The sequence below is a fragment of the Cetorhinus maximus genome, chromosome 1 (genome assembly GCF_964194155.1).
Source record: "Cetorhinus maximus chromosome 1, sCetMax3.hap1.1, whole genome shotgun sequence".
In the NCBI taxonomy this organism is placed as follows: Eukaryota; Metazoa; Chordata; class Chondrichthyes; order Lamniformes; family Cetorhinidae; genus Cetorhinus; species Cetorhinus maximus.
The window spans coordinates 158,325,590-158,340,745 of record NC_135879.1 but is presented as its reverse complement, the minus strand read 5'-3'; the positions used below and the strand labels follow the sequence as shown (position 1 = coordinate 158,340,745).

Below are 15,156 nucleotides of genomic sequence, written 5' to 3'. Positions count from 1 at the left end.
GCGCAGCCACACAGCAATCTAGAACTTAGTGTATAGGGAACAAACAGACTGCACACAACTAACGTCCCCTTTAAGATGTGCGCATGAGTGACCAAATTGCAATCTTATAGAGACTTTGCAGTACAACAGCGAAGCCAGGCACAACAAAGAGAAATGACAGGGAAATTGGCTATACTCCCAAATATACGGATTATTCAGGTTTTCCATCAACGTTCGCTAAAGTTACAGGAGTTAACCAAGAGAACCCTTGAGGAAATACCTGGTGGCTAAGTTTATAAAGAAACAATTAATGATTGATTACAGGAAGTTTTATGTGCAAAGGCAGAACCTGCATTTATAAAGCACCTTATCACACCAAAAATGTTAGATTTCAAGTACGATTATTTTGTAGCAATTTAATTTGGACACTGTAAGTCTTACAAAGAGCAAAAGAATGAATCATTAAAATCTGTTGGTGGTGTTCATTCAATGACAAATGTTGGCCAGAATACCAGGAGATTCCGTGAATAGTGGGACTTTTTAATGTCCATCTCTGCAGGCAAACTGGGATTTTGCTTAACCTGGCACCTCCAACGATACAGCACTCAATATTACACTGGAGTGTCAGCTAAGATTATATGGTCAACTTGTGGAGTGAGGAGACAAGAATGCTGCCAGCCAATTCAAGCTTATGCTTATATATATTAAAAATCATAATGCTCAGTTCATTTCAACACTAATTTGTAATATATTTATAATATAATGTTGTAGGCAACAACGTAATGAACATTTATATTTATTAGATAGTAGAAAATGAGAGGTAACACTTCTGATAGCTTAGTTTGTAAAGGTTATGTGTGGTGTGAATCTAAGTTATACGTGCCAGAATTTCCTTGGGGATCCCTGACGTATGGTGAGGTAGATGCTCTCAGTTAGGAGTGCACTTTTAAAAAATTCATTCATGAGCTGTGGGTGTCGCTGGCTAGGCCAGGATTTAATGCCCATCCCTAACTGCCCTTGAGAAGGTTGTGGTGAGCTGCCTCCTTGAACCGCTGCAGTCCATGTAGTGTAGGTACACCCACAGTGCTGTTAGGGAGGGAGTTCCAGGATTTTGACCCAGCGACAGTGAAGGAATGGTGATATATTTCCAAGTCAGGATGGTGAGTGGCTTGCAGGAGAATGTCCAGGTGGTGGTGCACTGTCTGTTGTCATTCTAGATGGTAGTGGTCGTGGGTTTGGAAGGTGCTGTTCAAGGAGGCTGGGTGAATTCCTGCAGTGCATCTTGTACACGGTACACATTGCTGCTACTGTGCATCAGTAATGGAGGGAGTGAATATTTGTGGATAGATTGTGCCAATCAAGTAGCTGTTTTGTCCTGGATGGTGTCAAGCTTCTTAAGTGTTGTTGGAGGTGCAGACATGTGGAGAGTATTCCATCACACTTCTGACTTGTGCTTTGTAGATGATGGACAGGCTTTGGGGAGTCAGGAGGTAAGTTACTCACCTCAGGATTCCGAGACTCTGACCTACTCTTGCAGCCACAGTGTTTATATGGCTAGCTCAGTTCAGTTTCTAGTTAATCGTAAGCCCCAGGATGTTGATAGTGGGGGATTCAGTGATGGTAATTCCATTGAATGTCAATGGTCGATGGATAGATTCTCTCATGTGGGAGATGGTCATTGTACAGCACTTGTGTGATGCAAATGTTACTTGCCACTTGTCAGCCCAACCAGCTCTTTTCTCCATGTTTGAACCAAGTCTGTAATGAGGTCAGGAGCTGTGTGGCCCTGGCAAAACCCAAACTGAGCGTCAGTCAGCAGGTTATTACTAAGCAAATGCTGCTTGATAGCATTGTTGATGACCCCCTCATAACTTTACTGATGATGGAGAGTAGACTGATGTGGCAGTAATTCGTGGGGTTGGATTTGTCCTGCTTTTTGTGTATAGGACTTCCTGGGCAATTTTCCACATAGCTGGGTAAATGCCAGTGTTGTAGCTGTACTGGAACAGGTTGGCTAGGGGCGCGGCAAGTTCTAGAGCACAATTCTTCAGTACCAATGCTGGAATACTGTCAGGGCCCATAGCCTTTGCAGTATCCAGTGCACTCAGCTGTTTCTTGGTATCATGTGGAGTGAATCAAATTGGCTGAAGACTGGCATCTGTGATGCTCGGGACCTCAGGAGGAGGCCAAGATGGATCATCCACTTGGCACTTCTGGCTGAAGATTGTTGCAAATGCTTCTTTTGCACTGATGTGCTGGGCTCCCCCATCATTGAGGATGGGGATATTTGTGGAGCCTCCTCCTCCAGTGAGTTGTTTAATTGTTCACCACCATTCACAACTGGATGTGGCAGGACTACAGAGCTTAGATCTGACCTGTTGGCTGTGAGATCGCTTAGCTCTGCCTGTCACTTGCTGCTTGTGCTGTTTGGCACACAAGTAGTCCTGTGTTATAGCTTCACCAGGTTGACACCTCATTTTTAGGCATGCCTGGTGCTGCTCCTGGCATGCCCTCCTGCACTCATTGCTGAACCAGGGTTGATCCCTTGGCTTGATGGTAATGGTAGAGTGGGGGATATGCTGGGCCATGAAGTTACAGATTGTGGTTGAGTACAGCTGTGCAGCTGCTGATGGCCCACAGCACCTCATGGATGCCTAGTTTTGAGTTTCTAGATCTGTTCAAAGCTTATACCATTTAGCATGGTGGTAGTGTCACACAACACGATGGAGGGTATCCTCAATGTGAACTTGGGACTTTGCCTCCACAACGACAGTGCAGTGGTCACACCTACGATACTGTCTTGGACAGATGCACCTGTGACAGGCAGGTTGGTGAGGATGAGGTCAAGTATGTTTTTCCCTCTTGATGAGGGACCTGCTGCAGACCCAATCTAGTAGCTATGTCGTTTAGGACTCGATCAGCAGTGGTGCTACTGAGCCACTCTTGGTGATGGACATTGAAGCCCCCCCATCCAGAATACATTCTGCACCTTCAACATCCTTTGTGCTTCCTCCAAATGATGTTCAACATGGAGGAAGAACTGATTCATCAGCTGAGGGAGGGTGGTACGTGGTATTCAGCAGGAGGTTTCCTTGCCCATGTTTGGCCTGATGCCATGAGATCTGGAGCCAATATTGAGGACTCTCAAGGCAACTCCATCCCGACTGTACACCACTGTGCCACCACCTCCGCTGGGTCTGCCCTGCCAGTGAGACATGCAGGGCAGACCCTAGTGATGGTGATATCTGGGACATTAGCTGAGGATGGCTATGTCAGGCTGTTGCTGTGAGACAGCTCTCCCTCCAAATGTTAGTAAGCAGTAGATGGCAGGTTTCCAATCGACAATGGTCATCAATAGACTTTCAATTCAAATTTGAATTCAATTTTCATCATCTGCCGCGGTGGGATTCGAACCCCAGTCCCCAGAGCATTACCCTGGGTCTTTGGATTACCAGGCCAATGACATTACCACTACACCATTGCCTTCTCATGTGCTTGCAACATAAACAATAAACCTCAGTGCCCTTGGGCAAGGTAGCAGCAAAGGTAAATGAGTAAAAGACCAGATTTTTACTCCCAGGTCGAGCGTGCGGAGACTGGAGAAATCCTGTCTCTGCACCTGTCTCTGTGAACTGGACCTTTAAAAATGGCTGATTGGACGTTGGATTTTTGGTTTGGAGGTGAGGAAAGGCTGGATTAGAAGTCAAGATGGGCAACCTGGGAAGAACTGAGAATACTGGGTTTGGAGGTGGGCTGGGTGGAAAGCCTGCCTTGGGGCCCTGGCACTGTGTCCAAGGTTTAAAAATAAATATTGAAACATGGAACATCCCTCTCAACCCCCTCACTCTCCCACACACTCTCCATGCCCCATCCCTGCCAACCCATGCCACTTCATGCCCCCACCCACCACCATAACCCCTTGTACCCTCCATGCCAACATACACCTCGCTACCCACCATCCATAGCCTTTTATAGCGTCATAACGTCTTAGTACTGACTCATGCCAACCCATGCCCCCTACTCACCACCCTTTGCTCTTATACTGACCGTGCCAATTCACCCAGTATCCACATGGGTAAACCACAGGACACATGCAGAGAAGAGATAAAATAATTTTCTAAGTGTCTATTGCAGACTGCACTATATTGAAGAGAAACAGTCTGGCGAAATCGTCCCAGATTTGCACTGTGCGATAGCGGACGGGAGAAACAACGTTTTACCTGCCGGCTGCAATGACGGCTTCTCATGCCGTGTTGTCCCAATCCCGCCGCGTTAATATGTGTTCCCAGGAAACACACTGTTTTGATGGCGGGCGGACTCTCATTCACCCACCATGCCATCACCTTGCTGTTTCATCATGTCGGGCATTACATTTAAAGTGCAGCCGCACAAGCGCCTCTTAGTGCTTCCAGCCCACAACTGCTGCAAAGACGACATGGCCCTGAAAGGCAAGAAGACTGCAGCCCCCCATTTTAGTGACGTGTGCCTTGAGTGCCTTTTGAACGCAATGGAGGCCCCCTGTGATGTCCTCTGCCCCTGCTATGTCCGCAGGCTGGGCAGCAACATTACTAATCTAGCATGGGAGGTGGTGGTCAGTGGTGGTCAGCGCCAGCACCCTGCAAAAGAGTTCAGCCACCCAGTGCTGCAACATGATGAATGGTCTCATCCGTTCCGCTAGGGTAAGTCACTCTTCTCATCACTCTCAACTCTCACTCACAAACCCATCACACATCCACAGGGATCTCACACCTCAAGGGACAACACCACTAACCCTCACACACCCTCACATCTCCATCAGGCTCATATCCTCTGGAGCTCGCGTCCTCATCCTGTCCATGGCTCCATTCACCATACAAACATTCCACACAGTGCCATGTACCCTGCTCACACTCTCCCCATCTGTTTTCATGCAGGAGAAGCTGGCTCACAGCAGCAGGGAGAGGTCCCAGACGAAGGGTGGTGTGGCCCACATTAGACCCCTCACTCACTTTGAGGAGCGTGCCATCGCACAGACTGATGAGGACGTGGACTGTGCCTCCGGCGACACTGAGGTCGGCAGCAAACACCCTCGTGAGGATCCTGCACCACATCATCCCTCTCTCAACGCAACTGAGTGCTCTCTCTCCTGCTTTTGACTCTGCTGACATGCATTAATTATCTCTACTTTGGTTCACAGGGAGCTCTGTCAAGAGACCAATGCCCTCAGCCAGTCAGTCCCTCAACTCCATCCACGTCCCCACCTCCAGCCAAGAACACACCTCCTCCATTGAAGAGCTGGAAATAAGCAGCCTGGAAGACTCGTCACAGCACTTATCCACACCCTCCACCAGCACAGAGACACACACCTCAGTAGGACCTAGATCTAGAGCGGGCTTGGGTTCAAAATATGGTGGTCACCGCACGGACACTTGACTGCAGTAGGAGGAGGCAGCTTCAGCTGAGCTCCCCGGCACTCGCACTCGAACTCACAGGACTGCTGGGAATCAGGCATTTGTGAGGTCTCAGTCAGATGACAAGCCATAGAAACATAGAAAATAAGAGCAGGAGTAGGCCATTCAGCCCTTCGAGCCTGCTCCGTCATTCATCATGATCATGGCTGATCATCGAACTCAAAAGCCTGCTCCCGCTTTTTCCTCATATCCTTTGATCCCTTTCACCCCAAGAGCTATATCTAACTCCTTCTTGAAAACACTACAATGTTTTGGCCTCAACTACTTTCTGTGGCAGTGAATTCCGCAGGCTCACCACTTTCTGGGTGAAGAAATTTCTCCTCATCTCAGTCGTAAATGTTCTACCCTGTATACTCAGACTGTGACCCCTGGTTCTGGACTCCCCCACCATTGGGAACATCATTCCTGCATCTACCCTGTCTACTCCTGTTAGAATTTTATCGGTTTCTATGAGATCCCTCTCATTCTTCTGAACTCCAGAGAATATAATCCTAATCGACTCAATCTCTCCTCATATGTCAATCCCGCCATCCCAGGAATCAGTCTGGTAAACCTTCGCTGCACTCCCTCTATAGCAAGAATATCCCTCCTCAGATAAGGAGGCCAAAACTGCCCACAGTATTCCAGGTGTGGTCTCACCAAGTATAATTGCAGCAAGACATCCCTGCTCCTGTACTCGAATCCTCTGGCTATGAAGGCCAACATACCATTTGCCTTCTTTACCGCCTGCTGCACCTGCATGCTTACTTTCAGCGACTGGTGTACGAGGACACCCAGGTCTCATTGTGCATTCCCCTCTCTCAATTTATGGCCATTCAGATAATAATCTGCCTTCCTGTTTTTGCTACCAAAGTGGATAACCTCACATTTATCCACATTATGCTGCACCTGCCATGCATTTGCCCACTCACTCAGCTTGTCCAAATCACACTGAAGCATCTCTGCATCCTCCTCACAGCTCACCCTCCCACCCAGCTTTGTGTCATCTGCAAATTTGGAGATATTACATTTAGTTCCCTCATCTAAATCATTAATGTATATTGTGAATAGCTGGGGTCCCAGCACCGATCCCTGTGGTACCCCACTAGTCACTGCCTGCCATTCGGAAAAAGACCCGTTTATTCCTACTCTTTGTTTCCTGTCTGCCAACCAGTTTTCTATCCATCTCAATATACTACCCCCAATCCCTTGTGCTTTAATTTTACATGCTAATCTCTTATGTGGGACTTTGTCGAAAGCCTTCTGAAAGTCCAAATAAACCACATCCACTGGCTCCCCCTCATCAACTCTACTAGTTACATCCTCAAAAACTTCCAGTAGATTTGTCAAGCATGATTTCCCTTTCGTAAATCCATGCTGACTTTGTCCGATTCTGCCACTGTTTTCCAAGTGCTAAGCCATTAAATCTTTTATAATGGACTCTAGAATTTTCCCCACTACCAACGTCAGGCTGACTGGTCTATAATTCCCTGTTTTCTCTCTACCTGGCTTTTTAAATAGTGGGGTTACATTAGCTATCCTCCAATCTGTAGGAACTGTTCCAGAGCCTATAGAATCTCAGAAGATGACCACCAATGCATGCACTATTTCTAGGGCCACTTCCTTAAGTACTCTGGGATGTAGATTATCAGGCCCTGGGGATTTATCGGCCTTCAATCCCATCAATTTCCCCAACACCATTTCCCTACTAATACTGATTTCTTTCAGTTCCTCCCTCTCACTAAACCCTGTGTTCCCCAACATTTCTGGTATGTTATTAGTGTCCTCCTTTGTGAAGACAGAACCAAAGTATGTATTTAGTTGGTCAACTGTTTCTTTGTTCCCCATTATAAATTCCCCTGTTTTTGACTGTAAGGGACCTACATTTGTCTTGGCCAATCTACGTTACTCTCCATCTTGATGAAGAATTCTATCATATTATGGTTGCTCATCCCCAAGGGGCCTCGCACAACTAGATTGCCAATTATTCCTTTCTCATTACACAATACCCAGCCTAGGATGGTTCCTCAATGTATTGGTCCAGAAAAACATCCCATATACACTCCAGGAATTCCTCCTCTATGGTATTGTTACTAATTTGATTTGCCCAATCTATATGCAGATTAAAGTCACCCATAATTACAGCTGTTCCTTTTTTGCAAGTGTCTCTAATTTCCTGTTTAATGCCATTCCCAACATCACCACTACAGTTTGATGGTCTATATACAACCCCCACTAACGTGTTTTGCCCCTTAGTGTTTCTCAGCTCTACCTATACAGATTCCACATTGTCGGAGTTAATATCTTTCCTCACTATTGCGTTAATTTTCTCTTTAACCAGCAATGCAACTCCACCGCCTTTTCCTTTTTGTCTGTCCTTCCTAAATACTGAATACCCCTAGATGTTCAGTTCCCATCCCTGGTCTCCCTGCAACCATGTCTCCGTAATCCCGACTATATCATACCTGTTTACATCTATTTGCACGGTTAATTCATCCACTTTATTGCGAATGCTCGTCGCGTTAAGGCACAAAGCCTTAAGGCTTGTCTTTTTCACATTACTTTACCTGTTCCCACTATTTTTCACTGAGGCCCTGTTTGATTCTTGCCCTTGATTTCTCTGCCTATAACTTTTCTTATTCCCCTTTCTGTCTTTTGTTCTTATCCTTGATTCCCCCTCCTCTGACTCCTTGCATAGGTTCCCATCCCCCTGCCATTTTAGTTTAAACCCTCCCCAACCACTCTAGCAAATATTCCCCCTAGGACATCAGTCCCAGTCCTGCCCAGGTGTAACCCGTCCAGTTTGTACTGGTCCCACCTCCCCCAGAACCGGTCCCAATGTCCCAGGAATCTGAAACCCTCCCCCTCACACCATTTCTTCAGTCACGTATTCATCTGATATATCCTGCTATTTCTACTCTGATTAGCACGTGGCACTGGTAGTAATCCTGAGATCACTACCTTTGAGGTCCTACTTTTCAACTTACTTCCTATATTCTGCTTTTAGGACCTCATCCCTTTTTTTATCTATGTAGCTTGTACCAATGTGTACCACGACCACTGGCTGTTCACCCACCCCCTTCTGAATGTCCTCTAGCCACTCTGAGACATCCTTGACCATAGCACCATGGAGGCAACATACCATCCTGAAGCCTCGTTTGCAGCCACAGAAACGCATATCCATTCCCCTTACAATTGAATCCCCTATAACTATTGCATTCCCACACTTGTTACTCCTCCCCTGTGCAGCAATGAATTTGGCTGTTGCTGTTTTCCCCTGAGAGGCCATTACCCTTAACAGTATCCAAAGCGGTATATCTGTTTTGCATAGGAATAGCCATAGGAGATTCCTGCGCTGCCTGCCTCGTCCTCTTGCTCCACCTGGTGGTCACCCATTCCCTTCCTGCCTGTGGACTCTTAGCCTGTGGTGTGACTACCTCTCTATACGTGCTATCCATGTTACTCTCCACCTCGCGGATGCTCCATAGTGTCCCCAGCCGCCGGTCCAGCTCCAAAACCCGGGCTTCCAGGAGTTGCAGCTGGAGACATTTCCCACACACCTGCTGGCCCCGGGCACTGGAAATGTTCCTGGTTTCCCACATAGAGCAGGAGGAGCACACCATGGCTTTGAGCTCTCCTGCCATGACATACCCCTTTAAATTAAATTAAACCTTTTCGAAGATACTTAATATCAAATAATATCAATTATTCTAGGGCCCTTCTTCCCTGCTCCCCGTTGTTACAGAATATAGCCTTTACAAATGATGAACCACAAAATAAGACCTTAAAAACTATAAGCTATAAAAGTAGTAAATACTTACCTGACCGTACTCCCGGGACTGAAAGGATCACCTCGTTCCCGCCTCACCGAACTCCTAAAGCAGCACTCCACTGTGATGCTGACTGCAGGACACTCTTCCCAGACTGCTTCACAGCGATGCTGACTGCAGGACACTCTTCCCAGACTGCTTCACCATAATGCTGACGCAGGACACTCTTCCCAGACTACTTCACCGTGATGTTGACTGCAGAACACTCTTCCTAGACTGCTTCTGCTGACTGCAGGATACTCTTCGCAGCCTCTGGATTTGGCCTTCCAATTCATCCTGGAGAGTCGACAGAAGGCGGGGGAACATCACACAAAGCTATTGGAGTGGCAAGTGAGTCAGTGGAGTGAGTCTGCGTGCTCTCTGATGAAGTGGTGTCCACATGTGCATGTGTTGAGGTCTCCATGGAGAGGACAGTGGATGCCATGGAGACCCTGATCCAGCAGAACGCAGGTATGTGTGCAGACCTGCACTCCATTGCATTAGCCATTGGTGAGTTCCTGCAGTGGCGACACGAGAGGGAAACGGGGCACCTTGGTGTCCCTCCAGGAGCTCCTTCCCCTCAAAGAGACAGGCCGAGGCCCTCGGGCATCGAAGGGAGGAGGAGAAACAAATGGACACCCATGGATTATCCACTCAGGAATCTCAGAGGCTGTCCTTTCCCTCTGAGTCCCCTTTGCTTGTGACTCCCCCAACCTCGTCCTCTGTCACCGTAGAGGGAGCAGGTGGCCCACAAAAGGATAGCTAAAGAAATCCGGGGCCCCCAAGGACTCGACTCTCCAGATGTCTTGGGGAGGGGAAAGCCACAGGTATTAGAGGCACAGGGCCAACCATTGCACAGGCTATCTCCACCTCTGTCAGGGTAGCACCTAGAGGTCTAAGGTGTGCGGAAGTTAAGAAATCCTGATCACAGCTGCTTGCATGGGTGAACACATTTTGTCACTTTACAATCTGGAAATATATTCACTTTCACTGAATAATGTTTAATGGTGTCTTTCAGCTTCATTTACAGGCTTCACAAGTCCTCCCACTGCCTCACCCCCACTAGCAGTTCAGCTGCACGCAGTTGGACCCACAAGTGATTCTGGAGGGAGAAATGGGCATGTGGCAGGGCCTTTCAGAGCCTGGTGCAAACACTCTCCCAAGCACATGGATCCTTCCTGTATCACACTCACCTCAATGTCCTGAGCATTTTCAATGCTGTCTGCTGGGGTTTGCTTTCAGTTGACCATCTGAGCTGATCTGCATCTCTGCCCACCCACTGATCACACTCCCATGCTGCACCTGATCTCACTACCACGACTCTTCTTTCACTTTCGATTTAGCCAGCATGGTGGTGGTACAGTTTTTCTTTTGCTCCCCCATCCTTTCACCCCCCAAGTCATCCATCACTGCTGACGCTCCCGGCATCACCTTCCACCTCCCCTCCGTGACCGACCATCCACAGCCCTTTTATTTCGGGGATGTCCAGGTGAATGTGCACGTTCCATTCCTTCCTGAAAATCCCACCCCCACCTAAATTAACCTTCCCAACCTCCTTCTTCCCATCCTCAGGGCCCATGTCTGCCTCTGAGTCCCCACCAACCACCCTCGCTGTCCCTTCTACCAATACTGTTGAACCCTCACCCTCCCGCCCTACCCCCTCACTCTGCCCTTTGTCATTCTCACCATTCCCTCATTCCACGCCCACCCTCAGTTCACTCCACAGGAGGCAGTCATGGACTCATCAAAGCCCTCCCTTGCCCTGGACACCGCTGGTGGAGGTTCCCGATGTCTGATGGTGGGAAACACGGCCCACCCTTCAAGGGCAGAGCGGACGACTGCAAACTAGTTTCACAACGTCGTGAAACCGATTTTTGGCCTTCTCACCAAATTGTCCACTCACGCCGCCGAACACCTTCGACACCAGCAGCACAGAAAATTCTGCCCTCTCATAAAAACCCATTTGCTACATTTACATTCCTTCAACTAAATAAAGCCTTATCACAACAAACATCTCATTTAAGTGTACAATCCCTTGTACAACAATCATTGGAATTCATAGTCCCACGTGAAAGAGTCTATAACTGTTTTTTAATTCCTTCTTGGGATGTGGACATCACTGGCAAGAGGAGCATTTGTTGCCCATCCCTAATTGCCCTTGAACTGAATGGCTTGCTAGGCCATTACAGAGGGCAGTTCAGAGTCAACCACATTGCTCTGGTGCTGGTGTCACATGTAGGCCAGGCCAGGTAAGGATGGCAGATTTCCTTCCCTAAAGGATAATAGTGAACCAGATGGGTTTTTAATGACAATCGATGATGGTTTCATGGTCATCATTATTGAGACTAGCTTTCAATTCCAGATTTTATTAATATAATTTCAATTCCATGAGTGGTGGGATTTGAACCTGTGCTCCCCGATTGTTAAGCTGGGCCTTTGGATCACAGAGAGCTTGACAGCTCCCCTTGACAAAGATGCTTTGAAAGATGCTTTCAACAGTTTTGATAGTTGATTTTGACAGGTCTTTTGACAGTTCCAATGAGTTTGACCCACTTGTAACAATTCCAAAGGGCAGCTGACCTACCACAATAGGCACGTGAACACCACCAAAGGACATCTTACCTTGCCCAAAGGTGTGCCAAGACCATATGTGAAGTGGTATTAACTCTCCAAAGGGATACCTGGCTATACAAATGAATCCACAAGGTTCAGACAAGCCCTGACCTGGTCTAAAATGCACACTTGGGTTTCATACTCCTGGCCTACCAAATCCTACTTCAGCGATAGAAGCTGATGAGTTAATTAGCCAGCTGTCTCTGTGTAGTGATTGAGGGAATAACCTTTCCTACTGCCTATCAGGGGTCATGTGATTGTTCTTGATGAATTAACCCTAAGCGTGGGTAATCTGGGGGGCGGTGCTTTCTAGTTGTGGACCTGGTTCAAGCATGTAACTTCTAAAAGTGCTCTGTAATAAAGTTGCCTGTTTCAAGTGGAAACCTATCCGGTATGTCAAGTCATTAAATTTGGCTACGAGGGTAAAATAGCTCCGACGCTGCAACTCGCCTTGTGAATGTCATCAGTTCTTAGGGAAAAAAGAAAAGTATACTCACCAGTCATGCCACTCTTCGGCAGAATCAACCCTTATGACGGGACTATGGAAGACTGGAGCCAGTATGTGGAGTGCCTTGGTTTTTATTTCGTGGCAAACAAAATAACTGCGGAGGAGAAACGGAAAGCAATTCTTTTGAGTGTCTGTGGTGGCAAGATGTACAATCTCATCTGCAGTCCGACAGCCCTGAACACACCCAATTCCAAATCTTTTAACAAATTGGTAGACCTCGTGAAGACTTTTTCAGCTGAAGCCATCAGTAATTATGCAGAGGTTTAAGTTTGACTCTGGAGTAAGAGTCCCGGGAGAGTCCATCGCAACTTATAAAGCAAAGTTGAAGCAGTTGACCAAGCACTGCGACTTCGGAGATACACTCAATGACATGCTGCAGGACTGGTTGGTTTGTGGCGTTCACGACGACACCACCATTCTGCGCCATTTACTCGCAGAAGTTAACATCGATTTGAAGCGTGCCACGGAAAGAGCGCAAGCAATGGAAAATGCTGTGAGAGTCTCGCAGGCTTTTCAGAATGTGCAACATGGCGCCATTTATTAGTTGGGGTGGAAACCTACTGCTGGGCGTGGGGCGAAAACCAGAGATACAACAGCAAAGCGAGAGACAGTCTCTGCTGCTCAAAAAACGAAAAGGCCTAGTGGAAGCATTTCAGCAGCAACTCTGAGGTTAATCTGTTACCTATGTGGGGGTAACCACGTACCAGAAACCTGCAGATTCAGGGAGGCAGAATGCCATTATTGCCACGAAACAGGGCATGTAATAAAGCAATGCAGGGTGAAATCGAGACAGCCCAATACACAGTAGACCAAGATGACTGAAGTGAATAATATAACGGAACCTAAAGCTGCCGATACTGATACCTATTCCCTGTACAAATTCAAAGCAGTAAAAACTGAACCAATAACCTTCACCATTCAAGTGAATGGGAAGCCACTAGTCATGGAGGTAGATATGGGAGCCTCAATCACAGTGGTGGGAGAACACACATTTAAATACCTAAATGAAGGCACCCAGCCACTGAATCTGGAGCAAACCACGACTCAACTGAAGACACACTGGAGAGTCAATACAGGTAAAAGGCATCTCTGCAGTGCCTGTGTCCTATAGGCAACAGACAGCCCAGCTTCCAGTGATCATTGTGACAGGTGAAGGACTTAATCTTCTGGGCAGCGACTGGTTATAAAAAATTAAGCTCAACTGGTCAGAAATATTTCAAGTGAGAACAGGGGTAATTCCTGAGCTGTTAAGGAAATACGATAGCGCATTTTGTGACGAATTGGGAAAAATAAAAGGCTTACAAGCAAAAATATATGCAGATTCAGAGGCAACACCCCGTTAATTTAAGGCCAGACCTGTGTGATATGCGCTAAAGGAGAAGTGGATGCAGAACTGTACTGCTTAGAGAAGCTAGGCATCATCCAGCCAGTCCAATTTTTGGAATGGGCAGTGCCCATAGTCCCTGTGATGAAACCTGATCAAACTATTCGCATTTGTGGGGGCTACAAATTGACCGTGAATTAGGCAGCTAACCTAGGCAAATATCCTATCCTAAGGATAGATGACTTGTACGCAAAGCTTGCTGGAGGCAAATACTATACCAAACTGGACATGAACCATGCATACCAACAGCTAGCGCTGGATAGAGGGTATGTAATCATCAACATGCACAAGGGCCTGTACCAATGTACACACCATCCCTTTGGAGTATCATCTGCATGCGCAATCTTCCGAAGGAGCATGGAAAGTCAATTGCAAGGACTTCCCTGAGTAGTACTATACCTGAATGACGTCCTGATCACAGGGTCAACAGAAGCCGAACATTTGGTCAACCTACAAAAGGTTTTAAGAAGATTTTTGGTGTACAATTAAAGAATAAGAAGTGTACATTCCAAGCACCAGAAGTCACTTACCTGGGTCACCGAGTGGATGCCATGAGGTTGCATCCAGTAGAGGAGAAAGTTAGGGCCATCGAAGAGGCACCCTCTCCTTCCAGTATCACTGAGCCCAAGTCTTTTTTGAGCGTGATCAATTATTATGGCTTAATTATTATGGCTGCTTTTCGCCAAACTTGTCAACAGTGTTAGTTCCATTGCACTTGTTATTGAAAAAGATTCATCATTGGTCATGGAATTCACAACAAGAAGAAGCCTTGGTAAAAGTTACCAAGCTATTACATTCATCGTGTCTACTGGTACATTATGACTCATCGAAAGAATTATTATTAACCTGTGATGTATCTCCTTATGGTGGGGGAGCTGTGTTATCACATAGGATGGAAGATGGTTCTAAAGGCCAATTGGCTATGTCTCCAGGACCATCTCTGCAGCCAAGAAGGGTTATTCCCAACTAGAAAAGAAAGGTTTTTCGGTAATATTTGGAGTGAAGAAATTCCACCAGTATCTGCATGGATGACATTTCACCATTGTGTCTGACCATAAACCGTTAATGAGTTTATCCAGTGAGGATAAGGCTATTCCACAGATAACCTCAGCAAGAATTCAACATTGGCTTTGATATTATCTGCGTTTGAGTATACCTTTCTGTACCATCCTGGCGCGTATGTTGCAAATACGGACACACTCAGTCGTCTCCCGTCACCAGATAGCATTGTATATGTTCCAGTGCCACTAGAAGTTGTGCTTGTGCTGGATTTCTTGGACTCTTCACCTATGTGTGCAAAGCAAATATGGAATTGGACAAACAGAGATCCAATTTTGTCAAAAGTCCGAGATCTTGTATTCGAAGAATGGTCGAATTCATCAGTGTCTGAAGAGATAAGAGCATTCCATGCCCATAAAACAGAGTTAAGTTGTC

At 46.8% G+C, this 15,156-nt stretch overlaps 1 protein-coding gene across 3 annotated transcripts in view; it reads left to right on the top strand.

Annotated features, from left to right (window-relative positions):
* The window catches only part of fam149a (family with sequence similarity 149 member A), a 144,633-nt gene that overhangs the window by 94,825 nt on the left and 34,652 nt on the right, over positions 1-15,156 (top strand). The gene's annotated exons all lie outside the window — the stretch shown is intronic.